Source organism: Ambystoma mexicanum, chromosome 1q (assembly GCF_040938575.1).
Source record: "Ambystoma mexicanum isolate Mex_15411 chromosome 1q, UKY_AmexF1_1, whole genome shotgun sequence".
NCBI classification, from domain to species: domain Eukaryota; kingdom Metazoa; phylum Chordata; class Amphibia; order Caudata; family Ambystomatidae; genus Ambystoma; species Ambystoma mexicanum.
In genome coordinates, this window is record NC_090922.1 from 1242080701 (window position 1) to 1242101410 (window position 20710).

The 20710-nt window shown below is 46.7% G+C and overlaps 1 protein-coding gene across 6 annotated transcripts in view; it reads right to left on the reverse strand.

Annotated features, from left to right (window-relative positions):
* PATJ (PATJ crumbs cell polarity complex component) overlaps window positions 1-20710 on the reverse strand; it is a 3332662-nt gene that overhangs the window by 211400 nt on the left and 3100552 nt on the right. The window lies entirely within an intron of this gene.

Genomic DNA, 20710 nt, shown 5'->3' on the forward strand with positions numbered 1-20710 from the left:
AACGCAAAGGAAAGTTGCCCTTCGCAAATGAAGTGTAGACTGTAGCCAACGCACCTGGTTGGGGCCAGTCCCACCTTGACACTCGTTCTTTGCCGAATTCGTTGAATGGCGTCGGACGGGTGCACCTTTCTGGCGCGGTGGCCACTTTGTCGAGCTGCCTGCCACGTGCCTGCAACGTGTTGCTCAGCCCGCTGGGCCCAGCCTCGTCCAAGACTCTTGCATGTGGATCACAAGGCCTACCCTGCACCTCGGGCCCCGGCCCGGTAGGTGTCAGACCCTCAACCCGGGGGACGGTAGAGCTGCATTTAGGCACCCCCTCGGACGTATTGCCGGTACTAGGGCATAGCCTCTCGGCCATTGTGCCGGTAAAGGGACGTAGCCCCTCGGGTGTAGACCCGGTACAAAAACCTTCCGGTCCTGCGACGCTGTGCCCGGGAGGATCCGAAGCCCCCTCGACCCGAAGGCCGGTAGCTGTAGCAGCCTCGGGGCATGTGCCGGTAGAAGGACCTGGCCGGTCCCTCCCGCGCAGGAGAGTCCCTGTGAAGGAGTCTCCCTTGCGGGGTGAGCTGGAAAATATTGTTCCTTGGGCCTGGCTCGATGCTGCACAAAGTTCTTGTGATACTCTGAAGGCGACCTCTGGAAGAGCTCCCTCCACCTGGCGAGTCTGTTCTTCAGCGCCTTCGAGGACAGCGAGTCACACGCCGAACATGACTGCCAACCGTGGTCTGGGCCAAGGCAACGTAGGCAGATGGCGTGTGGATCTGAAGTTGGGAAGAGCCCGTTGCAGGATGGACACCTGCTGAATCCTGTAGAAGTCGATATGTGCCAGGGAGGAGCATGACGCCTGAGGACCGAGTACCTGAATGATAAATAAGACAAAGAGAAGAAGTATCCGCGCGTGGAATTACATGGCCTAAGCCAAAACCAGGAGCGTTGTTGAATTTGGTCTGTTCCCGTCGACGCGGAAAAGGGGACAGGGGTGTGGCGTCGGAGGGCGGTGTCAGGGCAGGGCATGCCCCCTGGGCAGCACCCCATCACGCCTCTAAAAGGGGAAGAATGTTTTTTCTGGTGAAAAAGGTTCCGTCTCCTGTCCCTTGGAAGGGACGCCCATACAGTATGGAGGAAAGGGGATGGGACGTAAGAGTTGGCCCGTTAATATTTTTCTTCATTACTGTGCGCACCGAGCTGGGCTGACATGGTTGCCATTAATTGCAAAGGCAATGTAGCACAGCAGATTCGGTCCACCATCACTTACAGGGCAAACTTATGTGGCCTGCTACTCTGTTCTGAAAAGCTACAAACAGATTGCGGAGCAGCTCTGGGGTGTGGCCTTTTATAGGGCTGCTGTGGAGAACTTGCACCTGGAAAACAGGCCTACGTTGTTCAAAAACATATACATGTGCACCGGCACAATGTGGTGTGTTGTGAGCGTATACTTTCCGAAAAACACTAGATACATTGCACAATACTGTACTTCTCCGCTGTCCGAGGGTCCAGATCGTGTCTCTGAAATAACGGCCCACGCGCAGTGGGTGCGGTCGCATGGGGACATCGCCACTGTTCTCCACTGGGACGGCTGTTCGCAGGACGCTGTTTATGCGGCATACATTGTGCGTATGTGCATAGGTGTGCTATGCACACCGTTGCCACTTCTCGACTGATTAATAGTGCGACACACATGCACCATGCACCGACTATTTTCGGAGACGTTGGGTGTTTATAGGGTATAGCAGGTGGGATGTTTATCTGTATCACTACCTTTAGTTTGTAGGTGGGTGGCGCGACCTAATTAACGTGTGTTTGCATATGGTGCACAGTGGCAGTGTCACCAGGACACAGAGGAACAGATACACATGCGTGTACTTGCACAACGAACAAACGTCTGCTCCCACGCGTAATTATAGGTAATGCACAACATGCAGACATAAGGTTGTTCTGGAATCGTACGGATGCCTCCATTATCATTGCAGATAGGCCGGGCAGGTGCCATGTCTGTAGGACACCTATCTTTTGCTTAATTGCGTTTTAGGGAGAATTCTCTGTATAGGCTAATTTCCCAAACCTAGTGAATCCCCCAGCAGCTTTGCTGGATTTTTGGGGTTTATTTTTTTCTCCTGCTAAGAGTGAGACTCTTTTTCTCCCACTCTTAGACATGATTTGAGATATCCTTTGACTTTGTAATGTGTTTTATGGGCTATGGGGTCTTTTACTCCATAGGGTTTCATGTGTTTTTGGTAAGTGTGTTACACAGCACCCTCAGTGAAGTAACACAGGGGTGTCATAGTGACCCCCAAACATAGACTCCATACCCTGGGACTTACTACTGTCTCCCAGGGCATGTAAAGTCACCATTGACTTTACTAGTCTTAAATTGGGAACAGAACCAGTACAAACCATCATATTGTGGAAGTACTGGTAGGGGTAATTAGATTGTCCCAGGGTCTGTTTTTCGAGGGGGCACTGTGCAGTCCCCCCTCGTCGAGTTTAAGGTTGGTGGCAGTGGTTACCACGCAAAATATTCCTTAAGAATATTTACTATGGGATTTTCCCATTCATTTTCAACGCACCTCTTTTTTGGTGCAATGTTAAAGATACCGCTGGGTTATTTATTTAATATTTATTCCCCGGTTGGGTCTTTTTGCCAGGACTCGGTTTTAAAATGGCATTTGTGTTCGCCTATGTAACTCCAACCCAAGTCGAGCCCTTTGTTCCACTTTTGGCGGGCTTCTGCATAGAAGCCTCCAAAAGTGGTGCCACTCTGTCTGGGTCTACAGGATGTGTGGGAGGGGGTTTACGCACCCTGGACTGAGTTGCCTCGGCAACTCAAGTCGCACTCTTGTGTGATTGGCCCAGTGGTGAGCCGCCCGGCTCACCACTTAGCATGTTTGAGTGACAGCTAGGACTGGTGAATGGGGGTTTTCTGCATAAAAGCAGGGCTTTGGGGACTGGAACTTGAGAAATCACCACAGGACCTAAAGAATCCGAAGAGGGAGAAGCTGAGCTGACCTGCAACGACGACACCACCGGTGGAGCCCTGCTGAACCGCCTCAACACTTCCCGACGACAGAGAAGATCTTCATCCTGGAGAGTCTTCTTCCTTTGAACTGGTGGGGTTAACCAGTTCGCCCTCTTTTCGCCTTCCTGGATCGTCTCGTGGTCGAATCGCCCGTGCCAAGCACCCCGGCGGCCGGATAGCCACGCTTCACCATTACCGTGAATAGAAGGGTAGTACCTTTTAACCGGGAAACTCTGCGGCTGGTTTCTTCCCTGGCAGTGCAACGACCTCCAGCTTTCCTCCACGTCGAGATCTTCTCTTCCCCTGGACGAAGCACCGACTTGCACCCGCTGCCAGGAACAACTGCCCCCGCTGGAGATTTCTCACCATTTCAGGTACTGTGTCCCGCCAGGTCTCCCTTGCAACAGACTGTTCAAGGTGTCCCGTAAATCCTTGACTACCTATCCTGGGGTGACTTGGGACCTGTTAACTAACTTTTTCTGAACTGATCCAACTCTTTTTGAACTATCCGCAAAGACTTTTTAAGTATAATTCAACTGTGTGATCTTGGACACATTCCGCCTTGCTCTCTCCAAGAGTGGGCCTGGCCTATGAACTTTCTTGCTCTACAGTAGACCCTGCCTTCCTTGACTTGCTGTGGTTCTTCTAAAAGTGTTGGTATTGTGTGCTTTTCTAATTCTGCCTTTTCCCTCCCTTTTTAACTAACTTATTGGAGTGCCATCTTAGGTTAAGTGCTCACCTCTGTCTGCAAATAAGTTGTGTTTTAACTAAGACTTGTTCAATAAGTAATCAGGGATGTATATATATTGATAGTGACGGTGTTTGAACTTGCTTGCCATATTAGTGCTAGTGTATTTTTACAAGTGTTCTTAAATAAATAATGATATACTTTTATACCAAAGCTCTGGTCAGTGTTTGCTTGTGCTACTGTATTTTGGTACCTAATGTGTATACTCTATATACTGTCTAACTCTTGAGAGAAGTCTGACTGCTCAGCCACAGCTACCAGGTAAATCTGGGTGGTGCAGACTGCTACCAATTGGGTTGACTGCTAACACCTGTAGTCCTAAGCCTTTTGCAGTGGTCCCTAAGGGAACTGCACAGGTTTCTGCCTAACATTGCGGTCATTCCCACAAGGACTATTTGCCGCTGAGTCATAACAGCATTTACAAAAAAAATAAAAATAACAATATCACATACACACTCAGCAACAATTTCAATATCATCATTTACTTGCACACATTCATACACACCATTAGGAAAGGGAAGGGGTAGTAGAAGTGGATACTTATTGGGGGGATGTGCACAGGGTGGTTGTGAGGGGAGGAAGGGATTGAGGTATCACTGTATCGTCTACCATCACACAGATTTTGAGGGGTTGGTCTGGCTGTGACATGGGGAACAGGTACACGTGCAGGTCTGCCAGTGCGGTTTCATTTTGTCCATAATATACCCTTGTACACAATCTTTTAAGGCGGCACAATTGTTCTCCAATTCTTCCATTTTGTCTTCCAGGCTGTCGATTTTGTCTTCCAGGCTGTCAATTTTGCTATTTACAGAGTTTCTTTCCTTTCCTATGCCCGTATGCTGTTGTGGAAGGGGTGCCGCTTGTGCTGCCTTGCTTTCCTTTCCAATATGTTCCACTTACAGAAAAGAAAATGTGTTGGGTGTACATGAAGCAATATATACTACATAAATTACGTTTCACACTACTGAGAGTACCAATGAGGTTAGTATCGTAAGTCATTGCGCCATGAGGGAAATTTATTTCTTCCAGCCACTGCAAGGTGCTTGCCATTGCTACGTACAAAAAAACCTCTCTTCTGCTTATGTACCATTGTATACTGCACCACTGCGCAATTATCAGACAACATGTAGTGTCCTTGCTATGGTGCAGTGATGTTCTGGTCTTAGTACTTCGCCGTCCTTACTCTAGCCGTTCGTTCTTTGTTCCCATGCACAGTAGCAGTGAGATAAGATTGTTGAAGGGAGACGTCACTATTACGTTATGGTGTAGTCCCTATGCCTTTGTGCTGTTTGCTTCATAAGGACACAGTTTGCAGCCCTACTCTAGCTTACCTTACAATGCATGTCCATGCCTCTGCTTGCGTATGTTCCTTGTGTTTGCTGAATAGTACCACTATGTAAGAGAGCACATGCCTTTCTGAGCAGGTTGGACGCCACCCGATGTCTGCGACCAGACGCATACTCTGAGACTGCTGTGTTCATTAACATGGTGTCCACGTTCCGTATGTTGTACAGTACATCTTCAAAAAGTAAGGGTATCCTGCTAAAAACCTATGCAATTAACTGAAAAAACATTGCTGAAGGAACATTATGCTTAAGATGCACTAGTAAAAACCAATGAAATTCACTGACAAAAAACGTTAAAGGGACGTTATTGTTAAGTTGCACTGGTAAAACCCTATGCAATTCGCTCACACAAAACATTGTTAAAGGGACGTTATGGGTAAAGTGCACTACTAAATGATGTGATGTCATGTTTGATGTCATGGGTGTTGGTTTTAGCAGTGCACAGTGGTGGGGCGAGATATGGTTGCTTAGGTGAAGATAACTGGCGAATTTCTGGGTTTTTTTGGTTTTACTTGTAACCATAATTTGGAAAGGTTGTTATTAGTGCAAAGTAAGTGTAATGCACCATTCAAGTACTTGTTGCACTGAATTTGATAGGCTTTTCTTAGGGCAACTGAAACATATCATTCCTTTAACAATGTTTTTTGTCAGTGAACCTCATAACTTTTTAGTAGTGCAACTTACCCATAGCGTCCCTTTTAACAATGGTTTGTGTTAGCGAATTGCATAGGTTTTTACTAGTGCAACTTAACCATAACGTCCCTTTAGCAATGTTTTTTGTCAGTGAATATATATATGTCTGTAATTTTTATTTTTGATTAAATCATCTCATTTTCCTCCCTCGCTCATACGAAGGTTTCAGAAGGAAGGATGGGAGAGCAATAAGAAATCTATGGGAGGACAATCAAACTTTCTCCAAGTGCATGCATAAATTGACCTTGTTGAGGGTCTGCATGCAACCAGCAACACCTCGAAAGACTCATCAGAGAGATTCTAACAATCATACCTTAACCACTCAAGACCAAGCATTGAGGCCGAGAGATTTCAGGTTTACGTGAAGCACCCGACCATCCGACTGTGACAGCAGGTCCACCCTCCAAGGAAGACCTCGAGGTGGACAGTTGGGAAACTACAGAGGTTCACGGTACCACGTTCTCAACCAATCCAGGATGATCAGAATCATAGGAGGAGGAAACTTCCTCAACCTCTTCAGAACCAATGGTGTGACCAGAGCAGGGGTAAATGCATAGTGGTGGTCTTGATGATGTAGGCTTCCTAATAACACGCTTGCTCAGTAGTGTAGTTCACAGGTTTATTTCTTCAGGACCACATCATGGTAATCAGGTTACATCCGGTAATAATCAGAGATATCTTGTGGGGAGCCCACCAACCAGGCTACATCTTGATTAACTGTCAAGGTCAGAACTCCAACCACACAACATTCTACTCAAGCACACAGGACTCCATGCTAACATTCCATACTGACATCACCACTCACCAAGACATGCATACCGAGTCAGCCCTCAGATATAAACACACCTTCCCCCGTCACCAAATGAAATATGGAAACTTCCCATTCACTCAGATTTTACAACCACCATTCAAACGGCTCTCACACCCCCTCTAAGACCAAAATGAGTTCCTCACCAGGAGACCGAGGCAACCAACCAGGTGTAACTAACATGCTACAGAAGACAGCACCACAACTCTATACACTCCAAACCATCAGGACATTACATTCCTCCTCCTGTCCATTCCTGACACAAATGGACATCTGAGGTGCTAGAGAACAAACCTGCCCCTCCATGGGCTACCAAACCACGTTCTCACACCACCTGTAAAGAAAACAAATCGCCATCCATCCATCCATCCATCCATCCATCCATCCATCCATCCATCCATCCCTGCTACTGTTGGACCTCCAGACTGCCACTCCTGAGCACTACCATGCCCCTAAATGGGCTGATACGCTGCCCCCTCTGTACCCTCAGAAACTGAACTAACCCCAGTGGGCTCTCCACAAGATATCTCTGATTATTACCTGATGTAACCTAATTATCATGATGTGGTACTAAAGAAATAAACCTGTGAACTACACTACTGAGCAAGCGTGTTATTAGGAAGCCTACATCATAACATTGGCAACGAGGACTGGACCCAGATATGGACCCATAGAGGAAACTAAGCAGAGAAGCTAAGCAGAGAAGCAGAAAAACAGGTCCAAGCATCACAGAATGAGAAATGGGCGTTGCTGCTGCCGGTGGTGCCATTATGAAGCTGATAAGTTACTTAACAGCAACTCCTGCTCTCCAGCATTGGTATCTTTCATTGATTCACATGTTCTTTGAATATTCTCCGTCGTCAGGCTGGGAATCCTTGGTAATATTAAAGCAGTTTACCTTTGAACTTTAAAACTGCTTGAGGAGGGGGTGGCCTCTTGAGATGTGAGACAGGCATGCTTTCAGCAAGCTCCCTGAGAGATCCAAAACTGATGGGCTTTCCGTGCACTGATTAGCCAAGAAACACTCCTGCAGTGAGAATGAATACTAAAGAGGGATCCAAGAGTCCACAAACCGAGAAGCGATCATCTGAGACCGCTGGGAGGTTAAAAGTGGAGAAGAGTGACTGGGCCGACCAAATCCAAGATGACGGATGTGACTGGGAAACCCTGATAATATGCAGGGAGAGGTGGAGCGGCCTATAGTCTGGGTGCCAGAAGCAGCACTGCACCTCCAGCGGGGTTTAGGAGGTGGCAAATGTGCAAACCCGATGGTGCATAGCCCTGCGAAGTGGCAGCCTGACTAGAAGGGGACAGAAGAGCAGAGGGAAAACGAGACGAGGATCGAGAGGGGCGGAGACGCGGATGACCCCGGGGACAGATGGCGGGCACCTGAAGGGGACACTGGAGTGATAACAGAGTGAGTGCAGCACCGCACATGCAGGAGATAGAGCTGGAGTACCTGGTAGAGGCCCACTAGGAGGGATAAGAAACCGGCACGGCTGGGACGACATGGAGGAGACCCTCCGCCCGAAGCAAAAAGACCAACGCAGACTCTGAGGAACACTTAGTCCCTCGCTAAAGGGACTGCCCACGTTGAGCCCTGGAAACCACACAATATTAAGGGAGGGGACAGCTTGCACAGAGATCATCCTTTGAGTAGGGCTGAGCTACTCAGAGATGACAAACAAGCTGGTGCATCAAGCATAAAATGATTATTAACTGGTTGGTGGAGGAAGTGCCCGGAAGCAAGAATGTGCGTTGGGGGCTTGGACCTTCACGGACTGAATCGAGCTAGTGGCTGAATCCCTTAGGAATGGAGGAAGCATATGCAGAACTGGCACAGTGAGGACAACACAAGGGTCACAGTTACAAGAGCTGTACTTGTGCAAGAATTCAATCCAGAGGGGGCGACATTAAGTGCCCTGAGACCACATGTCGGAGGGAGGCGGGAAGAAAACCCCAGCGAGGCCAAGGCAGACGAAAATGGATGCATTTGCAAAGAAGGGGGAGCAAAAGCAGGACCCCATAGACTCTGAGGTGCGGCTGGCAGTGGGAAGCCAGGAGCATGCAGTAGGAGGAACTGATGCTAGGATATTGCAGGAGATAGTGGCCATGAGAGCATCACTGTAGTCTCACATAGATTAGATTAAATGTGATGTTGGCCTCCTAAGGCAAGATGTGCACAATTTAGCAGGCAGAGTGGGGAGATCGAAGAGAAGGTAGAGGAGATGTCCGTCACCACAACAGAACTGCAGGAGAAGGTCCAGGATCTAACGACAAAGGTGCAGATGCTACAAGACCTGGCGGAAGATGCACACGAAAGGGAGAGGAGAAGCAACATTCGGATTCTGGGACTGCCGCAGGGAGAAGGCAGCAGGGACCACACCAAATATGTAGAAAACCTGTTGGTCCAAGAGTTTGACCCGGGAACATTGTCACAGGGGTTCACTGTAGAGAGAGCCCATAGGTCATTGGTGAGGAACCCCCCCCCCCACAATCCCCAGAGCACCGCCCGACCAATCATCACCACGATCCTCAAATTCAAGGATAAAGGAAAGATCTTGGCACTCTCCAGAGAGGGAGGTGAGATCCGACAGAGGTCTGCCACTCTAACAATTTACCCGGACTATATTTTGCAAGTTCAGAGGAGAGGCAACAAAAGAAAGATTGAGACAGCAGGGCATAAAATATATGCTCCTTGTTAGGGAGAATTCTCTGTAAAGCCTAATTTCCCAAACCTAGTGAGTCCCCCAGCAGCTGTGCTGGATTTTTGGGGTTTTTTATTTTTTTCTCCTGCTAAGAGTGAGACTCTTTTCCTCCCACTCTTAGACATGATTTGAGGTGTTCCTTTGACTTTGTATGTGTTCTATGGGCTATGGGATCCTTTACCCCATAGGGCTTCATGTGTTTTTGGTATGTGGGTTACACAGCACCCTCCGTGCCGTAACCCATGGGTGTCGTAGCGACCCCCAAACATAGACTCCATACCCTGGGACTGACTACTGTGTCCGAGGGCATGTAAATTCACCATTGGCTTTACTAGTCTCAAATTGTGAACAGAACCAGTACAAACCATCCTTATGTGGACGCACTGGTCGGGGCAATTCGATTGCCCCAGGGTTTGTGTTCGAGGGGGCACTGTCCAGTCCCCCCCGACCGAGTTTTGGCTGGTGGCAGTGGATACTACTTTTTATATTCGACCGCGAATATATTCCTATGGGATTTTCCCATTGTTCGAGGCTACCACTTTTAAAAATAGCCTCGAACATACCGCCGCTTTATTAAATTAATATAAATTCACCGGTTGGTAATTTTTGCCGAAACTTGGATCCAAATGGTGTTTCTGTTCGCTTCTGTGACTCCAACCCAAGTCGAGCCCTTTGTTCCACTTTTTGGCGGGCTTCTCCACAGAAGCCTCCAAAAGTGGTGCCACTCTGTCTGGGTACCACAGTGGGTGTGGGAGGGGGTTTAGGCACCCTGGATTGAGTTGCCTCGGCAACTCAAGTCGCACTCTTGTGTGATTGGCCCAAGTGGTGAGCCGCCCGGCTCACCACTTAGCATGTTTGAGTGACAGCTAGGCTGAATGAATGGGGGTTTTCTGCATAAAAGCAGGGCTTTGGGGACTGGAACTTCAGAAGTCTCCACAGGACCTAAAGAATCCGAGGAGGGAGAAGCCGAGCCGACCTGCAACGACGGCACCACCGGTGGAGCCCTGCTGAACCGTCTCACCACTATTCCCGACGACAGAGGAGATCTCCAGTCCGGAGGGTCTTCTTCCTTTGACTGGTGGGGATAACCAGTTTGCCTGTCTTTTCGCCTTCCTGGACCATCTCGTGGCTGCCTTGCCCGTGCCAAGCACCCCAGCAATCGGAATACCACGGTTTACCACTACCGCGAAGAAAAGGGTGGTACCTTGTAACCGGGAAACTCTGCAGCTGGTTTCTTGCCTGACAGCGCAACGACCTTCAGCTTTCCTCCACGTCGAGACCTCCTCTTCCTCTGGACGAAACACCGACTTGCACCCGCTGCCAGGAACAACTGCCCCCGCTGGAGCGTTCTTCCCACTTTCAGGTACTGTGTCCCGCCTGGCTTCCCTTGCGACAGATCGTTCGGGGTGACAGTAAATCCTCGACTTTCCAACCTGGGTTAGCTTGGGACCTGTTAACTAACTTTTCCTGACTTGACCTCAATCTTTTGTGAACTTTCTACAAAAACACTTTGGGCATAACCCCACTGTGTGATCCTGGACACATTTAGCTTGCTCTCTCTAAGAGTGGGCCTGGCATTTGAACTTCCTTGCTCTCCAGTAGACTTTGCCTAACCTGCCTCACTGTGGTGTGTGCTTTCATAACTCTGCCTTTCCCCTCCCTTTTTAATAACTTATTAGAGTGCCATCTTATGTTAAGCGCTCACCTCTGTCTGAAAATAAGTGGTGTTTCTCATTAAGACTTGTCTAATAAGTAATTAGGGTTGTATATATATAATAGTGACTGTGTGTTGAATTTACTTACCTCTTTGTGCTAGTGTAAGTGTGTCTTTAAATAAATAATTATATACTTTTACACCAAAGCTCTGGTCAGTGTTTGCTTGTGCTACTGTATCTCTGTACCTATTGTGTATACTCTATATACTGCCTAACTCATCTTGAGAGAAATCTGACTGCTCAGCCACAGCTACCAGGTAAATCTGGGTGGTACAGACTGCTACCAATTGGGTTTACTGCCAACCACCTGTAGTCCTAAATCTTTTGCAGTGGTCCCTAAGGGAACTGCACAGTTTTCTGCCTAACACTCCTATACCCAGCAAAGCAGTGCTACATAAAGGAAAAGGCCCTGCTTTTCGATGCTCCGGAGGAGGTGAATGCCTGGATGGATGCTAACCGGATGGCACAATGGCGGACAAGAGGAACAACACTTGACACACTGCCAAGAAGGGGAAAACTATGAAATATGGGATGCACAGGATGCACGGATACCAGAGGATTTGTATTTTATTTATTTATATAGCGCGACTGGCCCAAAGGATGTTATAGCTTTGGGGCTGCGTTGAGTAGCCCCGTTCAGGTTAGATTTCTATTTCTTTGATCTATGACCTTGAGGGCTAGCGACTCTGGGAAGCTGGCCTACATGACATGTCCTTTAGTCGCTCGGTTGGAACTGAGGATACTGGGCAGTATCCATCCATCAGGTTCCACAAGAGGGGGTGGAATAAAAGGCAGTTACACCTCTACAGACGGGTTCTGATCGGTGGTTAGCTCAAGTTCAATACAGATAATTATGGTTACAACACGGCTTAGCACTATATGACGGAAGAATTTACGAGTTTCACAGGGGGCGGTGGGGAGACAGCAGAAGAGGGGCCCCTGGGTATCGGTGGCAGGGAGGAATGGGGTCATGAAACGGTTAAATGGCTGAGTTGCAGAAAGTATCCTCCTGGAACATCAGGGGATTGAATAAATAAATTAAACGAGTCAGGGTGGCTTTGTATCTACACTGGATGGGGGTTGGGGTAGAGATGTTACAATAGACATACTTCACAGTGGGAAACAGGCCCGGATTCTTCAGAAATGCGGAGGAGTTGGATACAGGTCAGTCTTTTTCACTTACGCGAGGCGAGTACTCATCTGGTTATCCATAACAGTGCCTTTTCGAGCAGTTTGCACAGTTAACAAAAGGAGGATGGTGCAGATACATGGGTTTTTGGACAGAAAGGAAGTGTGCCTTAAAAAACCTATGCTCCCAACCATGATGCGTCTCCCTTCTTCCGCTCCTTGTACACTAGACTGGCCCCTTTTCGAGGGATGACATGGATCTGGTGCAGAGATTTTAATTGTATTCTGGAACAGACATTGGATCGATCAGACGGCAGGCACACCACACTGTCCCCACCAGCAAAAGTCTTAAAGAGCCTACTGGAGGGGCTGGAGTTGCAGGAGGTCTGGCGATGGTTGATGGGGAGGAGGGAACTGTCATACTACTCAAGCATGCATAGGGTTCCATACACGTATTGAATATGTGCTCACAGCGGCAGATCAGCTTGGGGAATTTGTGGGAGCCTCATATGAGGGCAGGGCGCTCTCTGATCACTCTCCTTTAATTGTAGAATGGGTGATGTGCTTTCAACCCACTCCAGTGCCAATGTGAAGGCTGTGAGCTGAGGCTCTACAGGATGGGCCATTTCGAGATAGCATGTTAGAACAAATAGAAGATTATTTCTGTATGAACAAGCAGAGTGTCAGTAGCCGTAGGACTTTATGGGAAGCTATGAAGGTGGTGATACAGGGAGTTGCCATTGCAAAAGCCAGGGGGATTCGGAGGGAGATAGTGCAGACATTGGGGGAAGCAGAGTCAGCAATCAAGCGAATGGAGGGAGCATATCTAAGGTAGGGCGATGTGGAAGAGAACCTTATGAGGCTTAGACAAGAACGCATGGAACACTGGGATCAATTAGACCGATACAGCTATGCTACATACACAGAGAAACTACATGGGCAGGGCATATTACTGGCGTGGCTTTGCCGTGGATTGGAAAACCAGGGAGGGATCACTGAGATAGATGAGTGTGGGGAACTATGAAGATCACAGAAAGAAATCAATGATGTTTTCTGGAAATTCTACCAGGATTTATATGGGGCAGAAGCGGTAGATAAGGGGCAGGAAATCATGGAAACATTGGCGGAGATAGGGTTACCCACCCTAAGCAAAGAACAGACGCAGGCGCTGGCTCTCCACTCACAAGGAAGGAACTAAGGGCAGTGATCGGGGCATTGCCCACAGGCAAGACGCCAGGGGGAGGCAGTCTACCGGCTGAGTTTTATAAGGAATCTGTCGACGAGATAGCTCCAAGGATGCGGCAGACCTTGGAGGAGGCATATGAGGTGGACGACTACCCCCCAGCAAGGAAGAGGCTATTATTGTGCCGATACTGAAGCCAGGGAAAGTGGGGCGATATTGTGAATTGTATCGGCCGATATCTTTAATTAACCAAGATAGTAAAATCCTCAGAGCGGTCCTAGCGGAAAGACTGGAGGGTGATTGGGGCATTGATCTATCCAGACCAGAAGGATATGTCCCTGAAAGAGCAACATCTGAAAATGTAAGGAGGCACATGCAGTCATAGATAGAACGCTTATGTGGTCAAAAGGTTCTGCAGTGGTGGCACTGGATGCAATTAAGGCATTCGATTCAGTAGGGTGGGTGTAGTTGCATGCCTCCTTGGAAAAATTTGGCAGGGGGAGAGGGATTTATGAGGTGGTCTGGATGCTTATCTCTACACCAGGTGCGAGGGTACGGAAAGGCAGATACGTATCAGGATGGTTCCGCATACAAAGAGGCACAAAGCAAGGATGCCCCAGTGTCCCCCATGCTGTATATATTAGCCCCCTCACAGTGTTCTTGAGAAAGGAGTTTAGGGACACAGGTCTTTTGGTGGATGGAGTACATCATGTGGTCTCGTTATACGCTGACGTAAAAAATTTAGAGGTGCAAGACAACTTTGTGGCACTGTCAGGAATATCGATAAGTAAAGCAAAGTCATGTATATTTCCATTGGTCGGGATGGGCGGACATAGATGAATCACGCCTTCCAGACTTCGGGCTGCAGTGGAGAGTACAGACATTTAGATACCTAACTGTTAACATCTATCATGATATTAAGTTGACTTACCAGGAGAATACGATGTGGGGCAGGAGTGCTCAATTAAGTTCTGTGAAAAACGACATCTCTCAGTGATGGGAAGAATCGCGCTGCTAAAGATGGCTGCCCTCCCCCGTTTGTTGTATCACTTCCTGAACATTCCATATCTCATACCAAAGTCTTTCTTCAGGGAGTTGCATACAGTAATAGGGGGATTTATATGGGGATCTGGCAAGCGTAGTGTAGCCCGAGACCCACTGTGCAGGGACTACGAAGATGGAGAAGTACGGCTCGCGCATTTTAAACTATATTACTTGGCAGGACAGCTGCAGCATGTGACATGGTGGCTGTCGGACACGGAGACGATAGAACACACCATGATGCAGGCAGTGATTGCTCCCTATTTGCTGAAGCAGGTGTTGTGGTTGGAGCGGGGCAGAATCCAAGACCCCCACACATAAAGAAGGTAAAATACTTTTATTCTTAAATATATATATATAGACAAATTAGAGAACATTATAACAATTACAGTTGTGTTAAAAAATTCGACCACACTATCTGATTAACAGAGGTCTGAAAACACTGAGTTAGAAACATAACATGAGAATGAATGTTAGCATGTTTTTGTAATGTTGCGTAATGAGCTGTAATTCAATGTATAGCTCATTAAGTCCAAAGATGTACTATACACCCAAAAGTGTAAAATACTTGGGTTATTGTATGACATTTCAGGGAGGTTGGGGGCGTGGATGTCCAGATTATATGCAACACAAAGATACAGATATGAGGTGGTTTGTACTGCAACATATTAAGACTAACATGAGAGGAGGTGACATTGGTATAACACTGCATCGTATTGAACAAAAATGGATCCATACCCTGAATACAGTCCATAAGGGTTTGAACGTTTCGGTAGAATGGAACAACTTGATCACAAAAAATTGATAGCTAAATGAGTAATTAATATGAACAATAGATGTATTTACTGAATTTACTGTATATGATAGACTGCCTTGAACCATTTGGCCAATGACCATTATGTACACTAATTTTCAAGTATACGGTGTAAATTGGAGTATATTATCCTGTTAAGAATAGATTATAGTGTTGTGTATACAATGAGCCAATTTATTGACATCTTAACACTCATGGGGTTCAAGTGTTATATGTAATATATAAAGGGGTCCTAGATACACAATAGATATTTTGTTTATGTAAGAAGCCATGGACTGTAATCACCCACAGGTTTACATTTTTATTTATTTATTTTTTTTATTTTATTTTGTGTTTATCAAATTTCTTTGATTTTACAAAAGTGATTCTGCGTCTGTGTAGTGGAGAGAAGTCTTCATTCTTTGTTTCTAAATACGGGCTGTTCTGCCGGTCTCGGCGTCCATGTTATCGGTGTTATCTGGCAGGTTTTCGTTGGACATCTGTTTAGGTTCTTAACCGTTTTCTGAAAAGTTTGCTTCGTTGAGGCATCTTGTTAGTGCTGCGTCTATGATCTTTGCAGTTGCAATTGACCAAATGTTTTTATTACCACTTATGAGTCGGGTCCACCAGACTTCCTCTTATCGTAAATCAAAAGGTTTTAGTAGCGGAAGTAGAAAGGCTTGTCTTAGGTCAGTTGTTTTTGTGCAGTGTGTTAAGAGATGGCGTATTGTTTCAGTTGTTTACATTTAGAAATGTTTCCAAAAAATATGCGATAATGTGAATATAATGAGCCATCCTCTTGGTATTCTAAAGATCATGGTAATCAGGTGCATGCAAAAACTTTTCTGGTGCAATTACCCACATGTTCATATTAAAAGATGGACTCAGTTCCTTAAATTAGTGAGTCAGGTAAAAATTTGCTCTATCTTTGGTGTAGATCGTTAATATGAGGCTCGAATATATGGCACACAGGCCTCTTGGCCGTGTAATAAGTTATTTCGGGATTCATAGGTACGAACGTTTCTGGGTTCAGAGTCCCCGGGCTAATGCAGATGGCGTGTTGGTCCCTTTTTAGTGTCTGGAGCACTCTTTATAGGTTGGTAGTCCGTTACCTATGTTTAGCTCACTTGTTTGTTTGAGTCGAATGATGGATTGCGGCCGTTTTTGAAACTCTTTCGCGCACTAAAGGTAAACGCTTTGTTGATCAGTGTCAGCCTGCCCTCGATAGCATGTCCGAGTATCTCGCGAGCAGCCGGTGTTTCGTTTAGCTACCAGTACGTGCACCCTTGTTTAAGCTTTGTCGGCTGCTGTCAGCCCTCCATAGCAGACCTGAGCACCACGCGAATAGTCGGTGGTGTGTCCGAGTAACTATACAATGAAACAAGCGCCGTGTATTTAACGGCGTGCCGTTTCCGCTTTCGTCTTCATGCAAAGACGTATTTTAATCAGAGGACAGGCACGCAGCTTGAATTGTGAGTGTAGCATTGATGAATAGGAGTTACGGGTACCGAAATAAATATAAAAAGATGGAAGGGTGGTCCCTTTCTGTTGAGTACTTTTTACAAGAGTTTTCACTTCGCAATTTGGTTTGAGAAGTTTCACTTCGCATTTTGCATGGTTGTGCACACACTGGGACATACGCATGGTTATGCGGACACAGTAAAATGGGCTATGGAAAATGTGGTTTTACTGGCACTAGGGGAGAGTTTTTCCCCCCCTTTTAACTGGGGGTACATATGAAGAAGACATCCAGTCAATAACATGGGTCTTATTATGTGTTTTCTCTATAGCACTGTGAAGGTTCTATTGAGCCAGCAAGTTCTACGCTTGTCTGTGAGTGACCATTGGTCACGATATCTCGGTGAAGATTCTTGAGCTGCACCACAGGTGCCTGTAAATGTTTTTTATTGTTTTTGAATTTCACGGTATTACTTGCAGTGATACTAATATTGGCATGGACACTGAAATGTGTGTTTATGTTGGTTCCACAGGCACAGTATTTACCCTGTTTCCAGTGGAGGATTAATGTCCACTATCCCGTTCACCTACGCTCGACTTGGAACCTGGGGGTGAGTAGGGACTGGTGTGTTAAGAGATTTGGTACACATTGTGACATTATTAGTCACTTTTTTGAAGAAATAGGGATGACACTTTGTTTTTATTATTGTTTTTAAGATTGGTTACGGGCCCATACTTGTTAATAACAGGGCAAAGTTTTCTTTGCCCTATGTCCTGAAGAAGGTCTCCGACCAAAACACGTATCGACGCTTTTCTGTGAAAGATATCTGACCTTAATTCGGCATCGGATATACCACGACACCTAATATTAGGGACTGGGTCATGGTTTAATGTATTAAATGAAGGGAAATACTATATTTCCAATACCTATTGATGCATGAAACACCTTGGGTGTTCTTATTGTGTGAATGTCTGAATGGGTTTTGTATGTGGCTATGATTGTTGGTATGAAATTGTGCTTTTTATCAGTTTTTATGGTATTTAGATTATTTTTTCGTGTGATGAATTTATTGAATAAAATTTGAATATGTATTAAAAGAGTGGCATCCCATTCTACTGATCCAACCTTGGATATAAGTACACTACACCTGAAGGATCAGGGATATAAGTGCAGGACTTCCCCTTTACTTTCCCAGATTATACCAGGAACTGCTAGTCGCATTATCGGAAGACATCGCCAAAGTAAGGCGTAAGTGGGAATTAGACATAGGTAGGGTGTTTCTCTTTCTTATCCCTTTTCTTATGAAGCTTCTTGAGTCTCTGGTACCCCCACCCCCCTACTTTCCTCATTTCTTGAATCTTCTAGTTTCTTTGACTCTTTTCAATCTGGCTTTCACCCTGGGAGGGCTACCAAATCAGTTTTTGTGTCCGTGATTGATGACCTTGCTCGTCTAGTTCACCAGGGTGGTGTCAGGCTGCTGATTTGATTAGGCCTGTCAGCTGCCTTCGACACCATTGACCATCCCACCCTGATTTCCCGGCTGTCATCTGCGGGTCTGTCTGGTCAGGTCCTGGCTTGGTTCTCTGCCTTTTTGGCTGACCGTTCCCAGTCCGTTTATCTTGCTCCCTTCTGCTCTAGGTCTGTCTCTCTTTCCTGCGGCCACTTCTCTGTCTTATCCATTCCCACAGCTTCTTGTGCTACTCCTACACCGATGACATGGCGTTGAGTGTGCTTTTGGTCTTCCTGCAAGGGGCCTGTTAGTCAGACGATGGTAGTGGGAAATGCAGACCAACGGCCATCTTGCAATGGACGAATTTGAAAGGGCTTTTCCCTTGCCGGGAAATCCGAAAGCAGCAAACAGGTGAGGTGACTTTTGGAACTCCTTTGTGTGGGCCACATAGGCCTTGAGGACCCGGGCATAATCTAGAGAATGTAAGGATTGCTTTGCTGGAGAGAAAGGCAAGCCGAAGCACACTGGCAGAATAAGAGGTTTGTTAAGGTGGAATGCTGAAGGGACCTTTGGCATGAAGGAAGGGTTTGTACGCAGAACCACCTCAGACTGGTGGAAACTCAAGGAGGGAGGTTTGCAGGAGAGGGCTGCAGTTCACCTACCCCGGATGGCAACTGAGAATGCCATCTTCCAGGAGAGAAATTACAAAGAGGGTCTGAGAAGAGGCTTGAATGCAGGTCCCAAGCTCCAGCTTGGGACCCACATTGAGGCCCAAGCTGGAGCAGGGTCTAAAACACAAAATAGACTCTTGAGGAATTCCTTCACCAACCTATGTGACCAGAGAGAAGGCAGATTTGAGGTAGGCATGTAGCATGAAATGGCTGCCAAATGCACCTTGATAGACGAGTGTGCCAAGCCAGCTTTTGCAAAACACAGTAGGTATTGGAAGACTTGCGCAGTCTGAACCGGTAATGGATCTAGGTGTTGAGTTGCACACCATATGGTAAAACGTTTCAATTTGCTCCTATAGCAGGACAGCATAGATGGTGCTCTTTTCCTGGCTAGGATTCATTTGAAGTCTGGAGGCCGCAGAATGGTTCCAAATTCTAGGGCTGCAGGAGCCAAGCAGTCAAGTTGAGAGATGCTGGGTTGTGATGCAGAACTAACCCAGTGTCTCTGGAGAGGAGGTTGCAGATAGGAAGCAATTTGACGTACAGAGCCACTGGGTGAAGCAGGTCCAAGTACCAAATCTGCCACGGCCATGCTGGGACCACCAGAATCATTGTGCAGTCGTTCTGTTTGAGTGTACTGAGAACTCGAGGTAGCAGTGTAATCGGAGGGAAAGCTTAAAGGAACAGTCCCTAACAGTGGAATGAGAACGTGTCCACAGGCTCTCCTTCTGGGGAAACCAACTTACACATGTGGTGCATTTTCTGTTGGTCGGTGTAGCGAACAGTTCGATCTCCGGATGGTCCCAATTGTGGCAGGACCCGAGTTCCAGAACACTGCCCTCAACTCCAGGACATTGATGTGAAGGGCTTTTGCTTCTGGTAACCACAGACCTCTGGTGTGGAACCGTCCTGTGTGGGCTCATAACCTGTCGAGGGACGCATCCAGTGTGAATGTGACCTGATGATTCAGAAGGCAAAAGGGGGCTCCTTGGGTGAGGTTGAGACTATGACTCCACCATTGGATAGTTTAGTGAAAGGATATCATGAGGAGAAGCTTGCCCTCGCAAGACTCTGAAATGTGTTGCCAACGGGCGTCTAGGAACTCTTGAAGAGGCCTCATCTGGAGTACCTGCAGTGAGGGATTAACGGGATGCAAGATGACATCATTCCCAGAAGCGACTTGAGGGAGTGGACTGATACGATCAGCAGTCCCCGACAGCTGCTGGACCTTGCACAGTATCGTTTTCACCCTCTCCTCTGAAGACATGGCCAGACATGCCCAAGAACAGCAGGCTTTGAGCAGGCTGTAAATATGACTTTGCAAAGTTCACTAAGAAGTCCAGAGATGATAGACACTAGATGGTATCTGTGGTGTGTGTTAGGCAGAAACCTGTGCAGTTCCCTTAGGGACCACTGCAAAAGGCTTAAGACTACAGGTGTTGGCAGTAAACCCAATTGGTAGCAGTCTGTACCACCCAGATTTACCTGGTAGCTGTGGCTGAGCAGCCAGACTTCTCTCAAGAAGAGTTGGACAGTATATAGAGTATACAAGATAGGTACCAAAATACAGTAGCACAAGCAAACACTGACCAGAGCTTTGGTATCAAATTATATAATTATTTATTAAAAAGACACACTTAGAAAGACTCCAGCACTATTATTGTAAGCAGGTTCAAAAACACAGTCACTATTAATATATATATACATCCCTTATTCCTTATTAGACAAGTCTTAGTTAACACCACTTATTTCCAGACAGAGGTGAGCGCTTAACTAAAGATGACACTCCAATAAGTTAAGAAAAAGGGAGGGAAAAGGCAGAAATTAGGAAAAGCACACAACACAATACTTTAGATGCACCCAGGAAGGCAGGAAAGTCAAAGTCTACTAAAAAGTTCAGAGGCCAGGCTCCCTCTTGGAGAGAGTAGAACACCAATGCGCCCAAGATAAC